The sequence below is a fragment of the Tupaia chinensis genome, unplaced genomic scaffold (genome assembly GCF_000334495.1).
Source record: "Tupaia chinensis unplaced genomic scaffold, TupChi_1.0 Scaffold000399_1, whole genome shotgun sequence".
NCBI lineage: Eukaryota > Metazoa > Chordata > Mammalia > Scandentia > Tupaiidae > Tupaia > Tupaia belangeri.
Genome location: NW_006159901.1, coordinates 175,071 through 187,020, shown reverse-complemented (window position 1 = coordinate 187,020; position 11,950 = coordinate 175,071).

Here is an 11,950-nt window from a genome sequence, read left to right as displayed (position 1 = left end):
GGATGACAACTTGGCATGGAGCCTGACAAGCATGTACAGAGAGAGATCAAGCTTCTGACAATTCTCTTATAACAATCAACTCTCACAATAACTAACCCCTTCTCAGGAGAGCTATAATTTATGTCTCTGGAGACATCCTTAATCTATTCATGAGACTGCCTACTCTGTGATACAATCATATGACCCTGTCACTACCCACTAGACCTCACCCTCCTAACACTAAATTCTAAAACATGAGACTTTGCAAGACAAACCACCACCTGAACCATAACAGTGTGGAAGAGCATTTGAGGTGATGCACCAACAAGGGCACAAGACCTGAGTTGAATCCAGTGAGAAGACTTCTGAGACTGGAGCGCAAAGAACAAGGAGAGTAGCCCAAAAGGAGGTCCAAGAAAAAACCTGTAGAGTTTATATTAAAGGCTTGGGGAACCATGAAAGAGATTTGAGTAGGAGAGAGCCATGACCTGAAATTTGTTGTAAAATGAAGTTTTCCCCAAATCACCCAACTAGTAAGTGCCAGGATTCAAGCCCAAGCAACCCTCTCCAAAGCTCAAGCTCTTAGTCACTACATGACTCTCTCTCATTATGATGCATGGTGTCATAGTAAGGGTTTCATGAAGGAGTTCATACAATCTGAAGCTTCATCAATGTCTTCAAATTCATTGGACTTACTAGCTGAAAACAGTGACAGAGTTTGGTTTTACATAGTAGCTGGGGCCTATTTTATATTTAAAGACACCTGCATCCTTGTCATGACTACTCTGTTCATTTAATTCACCATTGAGAATCCTCATGGTTTAAGCTGCCAATTATTTTTAGTACTCTTCAGACTTTTGTCCATCCTCAACCCCTCAGTCATCTTCACTATATCTTTTATAAAACAGCATGTAGATTACCTTTTTTTGAGTGGGAAGAAAAAAATACACTTAACCAGGGTCCCACGGCAGTGTAGTGGTTGTGCTCACAACAGCCTTTCAGAAAGGATGGGAGAAAGTAAACTGCAATTGGATGCCTCTCCAAAGATACTCCCTTTCAGGCATCTCTTTGTAGAGAACATTAAGGAAATTGGAACTTGCTTTCTCTAGAATTGAGTAATTTTCAAAGTTTATATACTTTGTTCAAGGGTGAGTGTGTTTACATGATGTAAACTTGGGATAAAAGGTTGCATAATGTAAACAACAGAGCACAAAAGAAGCCAATTCTTCTTTTCAAATTATAGGACAAACTTGATAGCTGGATGGACTGATTTCAACAGACCAGAAATTTACTGAAATTACTACCTAGGTCTATTTGCATGAGGAAGAATCAGGTAAAGTATCAACAACTTTATTATAAAGAACTCTGCTCTCATGTGCCAAATAATGGGCAACAGGGTATTACACACAGATTCTACCCAATCTATTTGTGGCAATAGAACTAAATGGTTAGAACCAATATTTAATCACATTCATTCATTTACTCAGTTACTGTTGCTAGTGTGCTTATTATTTTTCAAAAATTGTTGTAGGTCTTGGAAAACATCTCTGGAGCTCATAAAGGCCCTTCTCTCATGGATCTTATATTCTAAAGGGTATGGATGGAAAAGCAAACAAATAAATTCGTAATATATCAGTTAGTGATAAGTCCTGCTAGGAAAAAGTAAAGCAGTGCAAGGGTGTTCAAGTGAAGGGAGAGTGGGAAGTGATGCTGTTATTTTAACTAGAGTGCTCAGAGGAAACCTGTTTGAATAGGCAGTATTTGAGCAGAGATCTCAAATCTATAGCACTATCAGAGAAAAAGTTGGTTTTAGTCATCTTTTCCTGTTAAGTCAAGGGAGAGGACAGTTTCCTTTAAGAAATAGTCTGAACCAAGTTTTCTAAGAAAACATTAGCCCTCTGTTAATTAAAAATCCAATCAGACAGAATTCCTCTTAGGTTTGTTTTCTAGGTATTACAGTCAAAGAAGTCAACAATATAAGCATTTAAGCATTCTCAATTATCTACCCAGAAACAAGACTCTATAGTGGAAAAAGAATGATCTTTATCATTTGAAGACAAGAGACTGTGTAACTGGTGAGTTCTACTTAGAATCCCAGTTTTACCTATTTGTGATTTTGAGTTGATTAATCAATCTACCTAGATTTCACTTTATGGAAATATGATAATAATATCTTCCTTTTGGACTGGCGGTGAGGATGAAATCAAATGCCTTATGTAAGATCTGGGCATCGAATATGTATCTAAAAATGTTACTCTTACTCCCTCAGTGTGCCTAGAAAATTACTAACCCAAGAAGAGTGTCACAGAGTAATGCAATAAACATTAAATTTTATTTTTTTTCTGAGCAATAGAATTAGAAAATTTAGCATGTCCAGGAAATCAGCAGCTTAAGTGCACTTAAGGTGTATTGAAATGATTATTCTACTATGTTGTCAACGTCAGTCTCCCGTTTGAGTTATTTTCTTAAAGTCTTTTACTTCACTTAAATCAATCTTCACTTAAGGTCAACAATGAGAATTAGTAACACATCTGGAATTTCTACTTTGGACACCGAGTGCTAAGACAGCCCATAAGGCATATGCTCAGTATAGCTTCTCATCATCCAGAAGATTAGAATTTCTTCTTAGTCCTGTAGGTGAATCCAATGAGATCGGCACCCATGAGTTTCCGTGTAACATTCATTTCAACAATTTTAGAAACCCAGTACATTTCTTTGGATTTCCCTGGAATAGGATGGATGGGACCCAATCAGTTCTATTTTAAACTTGCTTGTGTATTTTTCTTCCCCTTATTGCACATTTATAGTACTAACATTAGAAGAAAATTCCTGCATCCTGTCTAGTACTTAATGCTCCATGTGGTGGTTTCTTTATAATATATGAATGAGTTATTTTCTCATTTCTGTTGGCTATTTCAGGAGACTAGTGGTCAGAGAGCTGCAGGGTGTCTACTACTCTGTGCTTTCAGAATTATTTTTAAGATTTCCATGAACAAATCTAGCAACTAGAGATAGAACCACTGTTTAATTCCACCATGCTATTCTTATCCCAAAACCTTTTTCCAGAAGTTCATTCCATTTTCACACATATGATGTCAATGAAATGAAAAGGTAAGATCTTGCACCATTAAAAACCCACTTCTGACACGGGCATGAATTCTACTTGAGCTGGTATTATGTGCATACGCAAAATGAATGCCACTCCTCCTGACATCTGAGAATTTTTTCTAAGCTGACAGGCCCCAGAGGGCAGGCAGCCAGCCTCAGAGAATAGGGGCACCTGATTTTGCCTGCTCTTTCAGGGGCCTTTGTATGCTACTAATCTTGTCCCAGTGGACTTTTCAGCTTTGACCCTCCAAACCAAAAATGAAGTCAATGGCATGCATTGAACCTCATTATCAGATGGACATTTTACTATAATGATCATAATCAAATCCATAAAGAGAAGACTATTTCTGAGACAAGCCCTTTTAGATGATACTTTGTGCCTTACTATTAGTTTCATAGCACTTTCTAGGATGTTAGCTTATGCAATCTCCACAAGTCTATATAGAGGAAATTATCATATTCATTTTAAAGATAAGAAAATCTAAAACTAAATAGTTTGTCCAAGATTACACAGCTAGTCAATGTCAACTATACCTGAAGCCCAGGTTCTCAGAGTTCAAATCCCCAGCTCTTCTCTCCCTATTGAGGTCCTCCAGTTCCTGTGACCCATAGATATACTTATTCATTAGTTTATTACATTGGCTACCTTCCTCTTTTCATGTGCTTTTACTTTGTCACCAGACTCTGGATTTTCATGTAACCCCTGGGCTATGGATCCTCACTAAAGTCAAAATGGTCTCTTAAAAGTGGCAAGTGTGTTTTCAGACTATAAAAGTTATATCAAAACACATGTAGTTCTGGGCTTGATAACAAAAGAAGAGATTCATTGCTTTTCTTTCCTTCATAAGATTTACTTCCTACTCTGTGAAATCCATCCCATTCACCCCAAATTCTAGTGGGATCCAGCATTTATTACCTAGACTACTTTCTTGGTACTTCGTCATGAATTGTCTTAAATTCCTCATGTGTTATTGGTTTGTATTATTAGTATTATTGTCTCATTTTTAAATTTTCTCTTTATGAATTACCTTATAGCTAGAGACTAAGTTATTAAAAGAAAACAGAAGTTGTATCCTAAACTTTACTCAATGCCTTAGATTTAAGGTTAACTATATTTACAAAAACAGAAGCAGAGAATATACGTTATAGTTATGATAATTGTATACCACTCTCCAATTATTTTTAGTTAACATAGTTTTAATTTTGTTGTGTAGTCATATGATGTAGAAATTCCAGTGAGAAATAAGTAGATTAGGTGTAGAAAAACTTTTGTTTACTTCTAAGCTTGAGAGGGAAAAGAGAACTTTGAAGACTGATTCAATGGTGTGCTCCTGTGGCAGCAATCATGTTACATGAAGCACCAAGCATTAGATTAAGAACACAACAGCCAAAAATAATAGAGCAAAAAATAGAAAGAAAAAGCTTGCATCTTCCTTTTTTCATTGCCAGAGGGTGTGTGTGCTTGCCAGAGAGAGAGAGAATCACCCCTCCCCCAATGGGGTATGGTCACACCGCAATTCCTTCTCTTCCACTTCTCCAACTTGGGATTTGGAGCATGCACCCACTCATGTGCCTGGGGTGTTTTTCAAGTTGCTGGGGCCAGTATTTGAATTGCAGTTGGCCGAGGGGGAGCTATTACCTTATCCACTAGGCCACAGGGCTGGCCCAAAGCCTATGTCTTTGATGACATCAATGTGTGACTACACCAGTGCCATCAATCACCTCTCTAGTCTTCTTATGAATGAGATACTACATGTCTGTATTGCTTAAACTATTTCTAACTCTGACTGTAAATATTTAAAATTTTATATTTAAGTTGAACCACATATCTTTTTTTGAACTTTCTAACAGGCAAAACAATATAAAAGAGATGCTTTATCACTTGTTATTTGTTATTGTCCTTAGGGACAAAAATATTAGGTTGTCAGAAATGTCATGATATGTTTTTCTATTTTTCAATGCAAAAATGCATAATTTTTCTGACAATCCAATGTATTGGTCCCTTAAGGAAAACACTGCTTTTTATAGAATTTAATTCTTAAAAAAAAAAAAAAGTATCAGGTGGGGCACCATAGAAGGACACATAATTATGGAGGAAAATATATTCAAATTGTTCTGAAATGTTAAATGTAAAATAAACTATCATATGATTGTTTCTTGTAGCCTTTTCCAATTTAAACTCAGTGAAAACAATTATACGAGAGATTATTTAGGTTATGAGGCCTAAATAGGTTTTTGATTGGGCTTTGAAGTGATATAAACACTAGATAATACCTTTTCATTTCCTCATTTAAGGAATTTTGATCTATATAGGTTGCCATATAATCAATTTAGGGCAAAACATCGTTTTCTTGTTGTGTAATTTAAAATTTCACAATAGAGGCTCAGCCATAGAAGTAGCACAAGGCCTTGCAATGCTGAAAGGTATATGGAAGATCAAGGTTTGGTTCTCGTACATGCAAGGCACATACCTGTGTGAACTTGATTCTGGCTGGCTGGGGAGGTTGGGAGTGGGATAGCAGCATCGCAGCCTAATGAGGGTACTCGTCTTTCTCTCTCTCATGAGGAGGGAAAAAATTTATTTAAGTAAATAAATAAAATAAAATAAATAGTTTCACTATGGAAAGGTCTCAATACATTACTATGGAAGAAAGAGATTTCAGGATTTGAATTTATCTGCATTACCAGTCTTTGATTTCATTAATTGAATAATTGCTTAAGTCTATCTTTTTTCTTGTTGGAAAGAAGGTCATTTAACTGGGTTTTAGGCTATCACACAAAAGCAGCTGGCCCATTGGTGAATTAGGGAGAGAGGAAATACTGACTCAACCCATCTGAGCAGAGAGCAGCGTGGGCAGAGAGGGTCAACCTTACACATCTTTTATTGCAAAATAGTTCCAAATCTCTTGAGACTGAATGAGTGGGAGAGAATAGATTACACTTCTGAAGTAAACGTTAACTGTACAGAAAAGGAATAGAAAGCCTGTCTTCTACACAGGCCACCATTAGACCATTTCGGTATCTGTGTAGCATTTGGGAGTTTCTAAGCCTTAAGATTCCAAAATCATTAACACAAAGCTGGAACTAATCTTAGCCTTGGCATTTTGTCTTGGGAACAAAATTGGTCTTGAGAGCCATAAGTGACTCATTGAGGAAGTTCTTGGGCATGCTGCACAATATGAGGGCAATATTTTAACAACAGGCAAACATGTATGACATGAAAAAGAATCATAAATGAAAGGAAAATAAATTAAACAGTCAAGAAACCAGAGGCAGGCTCACAGCAAGAGGCAAGATACCATTACCCTGGAAGTGACATGCCGGCACTTTGGAAACAAAACATATGTGCTTGAATCATCAGTGACCTTGAAATGAGACTTAAGAAATACCCACACCACTTTGCCTTCACTTCCTTTTGTGTTTGCCACATGCCAAGTAGTTGAATATAAAGTATGCTAATGGATGTAAGAGCATTTTACAAATTAAACGCTCTGAAAATATAAGTCATTATCATCATTACTGGGGAAGAGGAGACCACCATGTACTCAAATTATGATGTCTACTAGCCAAATGGTTTGCCCACAAGGAAGCTATGAAGCCCTGAACAAAACTAGACAAAACAAAACAAAAAAAACAATAATTTTTCAGTATTTGTTCTTGAATTCAGTAATAATCTGTTACCAATAAGAAACCTGTTTAATATCATGGGTGTTTGAAATAGCACAGGAAAGGACATTCTCCTTCCCAAGATTCCATCCACACTTACAACACTTGTGTTAATTTAGACAGGTAGAAATAATCTGAGTCTTGGTCTGTAGCTCTTAGGCCAGACCTGGCAAATAAGCAGATTTTACCTTTCTCTTGCCAGGCTCATGGCAGACATTGATAATCGATATGGCACTGTACTAATATCATCAACACCTTTAGGATTCTTGTCTATATATCCTTCAGAAAGCTACTATCAACCAATCAAAGTTGGAACATTGAGCTGAAAGCTGGTTGCTGTCTTGGCTATTGAATGTTTAGAAAGCTATTTTGGGTCTTCATCTTTCTTTATTGGGGGATGGTTCCAACTTAGCAGAGCACATGTAAAAGAAATATCCACTTAATATCTATTTAAGGAATAACAATGATGATGAACATTAAGAGCAACAATAATGATAATAATAGTGTCTACCATTTGATAAGTCCTTATAGTGTTCCAGGAATTGGTTGAAGTGCTTCCCATGATATTAATACTATTCCTTTTTGTACATGAGAAAACAGACAGAGGTAGTCAGTAACTTGTCAAGACACATGGGATTTAGTTACCTTATTTATTTTTTAGAGAGATTTTTGCTATAGGGCATGTGTGCTTGCCAGAGAAAGAAAAGAGAGAGAGAGAGAGAGAGAGAGAGAGAGAGAGAGAAAGAGAGCAAAAATCACCTCCCGGGGGGATAGCCACACAGCAATCCCTTCTCCGCTATTCTCCTCTTGGGATTTTGGGCACACATGCACACACACCAAGCATGAGTTTGAAGTCTGGGACTTGAATTTTGGTCAGCCATGTGGGAGTCCAGAGACATAATCATTATACCATCTACTAGTCCTGACTCATGGAATTTAAACCTACCTATTTTTGACCCAGGGGCCAGAGACTTACCACATCATTAATAGAACTCAAGATATAACCATAGTTAATTGCCTGTAACCACTTAAAGCTTTCATAGGTAGAAGGAAGTGGAAAAGTTGATCTCCCTTTTTTGAGAAAGTTGGGGGACAAGCAGTTGGTGTAGTGGCTATGTCCCTAGACTCCCATGTAGTCTGCTGGGGTTTGAGTCCTGGGCCCGGTGGCTTAAACTTGCCGGGTGCATGTGTGGGAAGCTGCACACCAGCGAGTCGGCCGAGGTTTCTCAGAGAGCAATTACCATGATTGGTTCCCTTCCAAAAACCTGACCTTCGAAACCTTGCTCTGATTGGCCACTAGAATCCCTCAAATTTGCATATCCGGCACCTCATGATTGGTCCAAAAGCAACCAATCATAACCCACCATTAACAACCAATCAGGGCCCACCGTTTACAACCCACCAGAGTGTATATAACCACGGTGCCTGGCCCACAGTAGCCAGACGACGACCAGGAAGACGACAACTGAAGAGCCTGAAGAGCTGAAACACCACGCAGTCTCCAGACAACCCTGAAGATCCTGAAGAGCTGACACTGCATCGTCTCCAGACAACCTGGGAGACCCTGAAGAGTTGTAACACTACATCGTCTCCGGACGACCCTGAAGAGCTGTGATACCACGTCGTCTCCGTGCTGCTCACAGTAGATGACGCGACCCTTAAGAACTGTGACACTGCGTCGTCTCTGTGCTGTACCGTGCTGCCCACAATAAACAGACGACACTGTCGTCTCCGTGCTGTAACACTACGCTGCTTGCCCCGGCTCTCACTCCTTCACTCAGGAAACCCGTTCGGCTGTCCCCCCGGGTCGGGACAGCATGTGTGTGCATGTTCAGTATTCCAAGAGGAGAATGGAGGAGAAGAGATTGTGGTGTGGTCATCCCTCCAGGGGGATGATTTCTCGCTTTCTGTCTCTCTGTCTCTCTCTGTCCTTCTTGCGAGTGCATGTGCCCTATAGCAAAAATCTCTAAACAAACAAACAAAAAATGTTGGTGGCTCTGGATACTTCCTGAGAAATCTACATATGCTAGAAGTTGACTGTTACTTAGACAGCACAAAGAAACATTCCAGCCAGCTCACACTTCAGAGTATTTATTTTTAACTCAGCAAAGTTCACAGTTTATATAAAAGATTTCTTTTCAGGAAATGAAGGTGTCACCTCTGCTACTATAGTCATTCTCCACTCTACCTCAACTCTAGGGCATGGTCGATTACCACAAAGAGGAAGCATATACAGATCTCAGCGGGGTAAAAGAGCCTTCACATGCAGTGAGAAACCCAATCTGCTGTTCTGGGGTTTCCAGAGACATTTCAGTAAGTGTTCTTTTAGAAAATGAGAGTTTTAAACAGATACTAGAGACTATTCTAATCTTGATCACATCTGGGACACAACATGGGCTTAGTCTTTCCGGAAGTGTCATTATGGACATGGGAACACAGCCAGGAAAAGAAAAAAAATTTACAGTTTTCCAAGTCATACTTGTGGTGAATAAAGGCAAAATTGAAACAACCAACTTCAAAGTGATGACATTCCTGTTTTTTTCACTAAAACCCAACATTTTTCTTATTTCCTGCTCTTCAACAAACATTACTCAAAGTGTGATAGCAAGGGAGGACACAGATCAGCCAACTTCTAAATCCTAGAAGGATGGGTTATTTATTTTTTATTGTATATATTTAAGGTGTACAACACGATAGTTTGATATACATATGCATAGAAAATTACTATAGCCAAGCAAAGTAGGATATCCATTATCTCAATTACCTTTCCTTTTCTTATTTTTTTTTTTCCAAAAGATGCATGTGCTAGCCAGAGAGAGACAGAGAAAGAGAGAGGGAAAGTGAGAAATCATCACACAGAGTGATGGCCATGTCACAATCTCCTTTCATCTATTCCCCTCTTGGGATTTTGGGCATGCACACACATGTGCCTTGCATGTTTCTCAAGCCACAGGGTCCAGGATTTGGACTGCACAGTCGTCCATGTAGAATGCAGCTGCCTCAACCACCATGCCACCTGATGGGCCTTCTTTCTATTTCTTTGTATGTGTATTTGTGTGTGTGTGTGTGTGTGTGTGTGTGTGTGTGTATGTGAATGGTAAACACTCAAAATTACTCTCTGAGAAAATGTCCATTATACAATATAATGCTAACTCTAATTTTCATGTCATACATTAGATCTCTACATTTATTTAACTTACATAGCTGCAACTTTGTACCATTTGGTCTAAATATCCCTATTTCCCTATCTGGAAACCACCTTTCCACTCTGTTTCTATTTTTTTAAAAGGTCCTCTGTGTAAGTAAGATCATGCAGTAGTTTTCTTTTTCTTTTTTTTTGCTTGTCTTATTTCACCTAACATAATGTCCTTTAGCTTCATCTATGTTGTCAAAAGTAGCAAAAGCTCTTCTTTTAATAAAGTTTGAATAATAATTCTTTATATATATTATACAGATATGTATCATATATATATGTGTGTATGTACATATATATATATATATATATATATATATACACATATTTTTATTTATATGAATGATTCCTTTGTTTATTCATTCATTGACAAACTTAGGTTGTTTCCCTATCTTGTCTATTGTGAATAATGTTGTAATAAACATAAAGTGTCGATATCTTTACTAGGTAGTGATTTAATTTCCTTTGGGCACATAACCAGAAGAGAGATTGTTGGATTATAGAGAAGTCTTATTTTTAATTTCTTTAGAAACCTCCATACTGTTTTCTATATTGAATGCATCAATCATCTACATCCCAACAACTGAGTACTATATAAGGATACCTTTTTTTTCCCACACCTTCACCAACACTCGTTATTATTTATCTTTTTGACAAAAACCATCCAGACAGATGTGAGATAATATTTAAGTAGGTTTCTTCTGTTCAGGTAAAACTATGTTTAATAACAACTGTTTTTTTTTTTTTTGAGAGGTTTTTCACTATAGGGCACGTGCGCTCGCCAGACAGACAGAGAGAGACAGAGAGACAGAGAGCGAGAAATCATCCTCCAGAGGGGATGGCCACGCCGCAATTCCTTCTCCTCCATTCTCTTCTCGGGATCATGGGCACGCACACACACGCGCCCGGCATGGGTTTTAAGCCACCGGGTCCGGGACACGAACCGCGGTCTAGTACGTGGGAGTCCAGCGACATAGCCATTATGCTAACTGCTGGTTTCCTTTTTCTGTTGTTTTTTTTTAAGGGAAGGTCTTACCGTGTCCCAATCCTCCCACCTCAGCCTCCCAATAGCTAAGTCAACAGGTGTTCGCCACCACACCCAGACTTGGGGCTAACCAGAAATCAAGCCAGGCCTCCTATGTACTCTCAACTGCTTGAATAGTATCATTTACCAAATGCACTGCTGTGATTGGGCTACAGCTTCTGTACTTGTGCTCTTCTCATTTTGTTTTGTTTATTTGTTTAGTTTTTTTAAAATTTTTTTAATTTGCCAGAGGATGTGTGTGCTTGTTGGAGAGAGAGAGAACGCGCTTCCCTGAGGGATGGTCATGGCACAATCCTTTCTCTATTTCTCCTTTCTGGATTTTGGGTATGTTTTTCAAACCACTGGGTTTGGGACTCAAACCATGCAGTTAGCCAGGTGGGATCCAGCTGTTTTAACCACCATGCGACTGGCTGGCCTACTCTCTTCCTCTTTGCATGTTCCCCATTTCTACCCTGCATCCTTAAGTACTCCATGGAGGGTCTGCTTTTTTTGTTTTTTTTTTTGTTTTTTGTAGGTTCTAATACTTCTTCTTAGCTCTGCTTTTATGTTCCCATCAAACCTTGTCTTTTCTTAATCCCTTTCTCCCTAGGTCCTTTATTAAAAAGCTAGTAAATTGAATCTAACCAAAATGTTAATCCAAACTAAACAATCTTGATATCACTAGCAGCAGGGATGATGGGGAATGAGTTGGAGTAGGGAAAATGGCTTTCAGATTTTTTCCTTGAAAATAAAATTTTATTTATTTATTTTTAATTTATTTAAATTTATTTTTAACATTCAATACCTGTATAGGTAATGACCTACAAAATCAAGCATCTCTTCTGCCCATAAATAAGGACAGCACCAATCCCTGCCTTATAGGTGAATCGAGGTGAATTCTAACACTATATCTCATAAACCCAAGTGGGAAGAGAGGTGAAACAGAGATTCTCTACTGAAGCACACCTTGAACCTCTTTC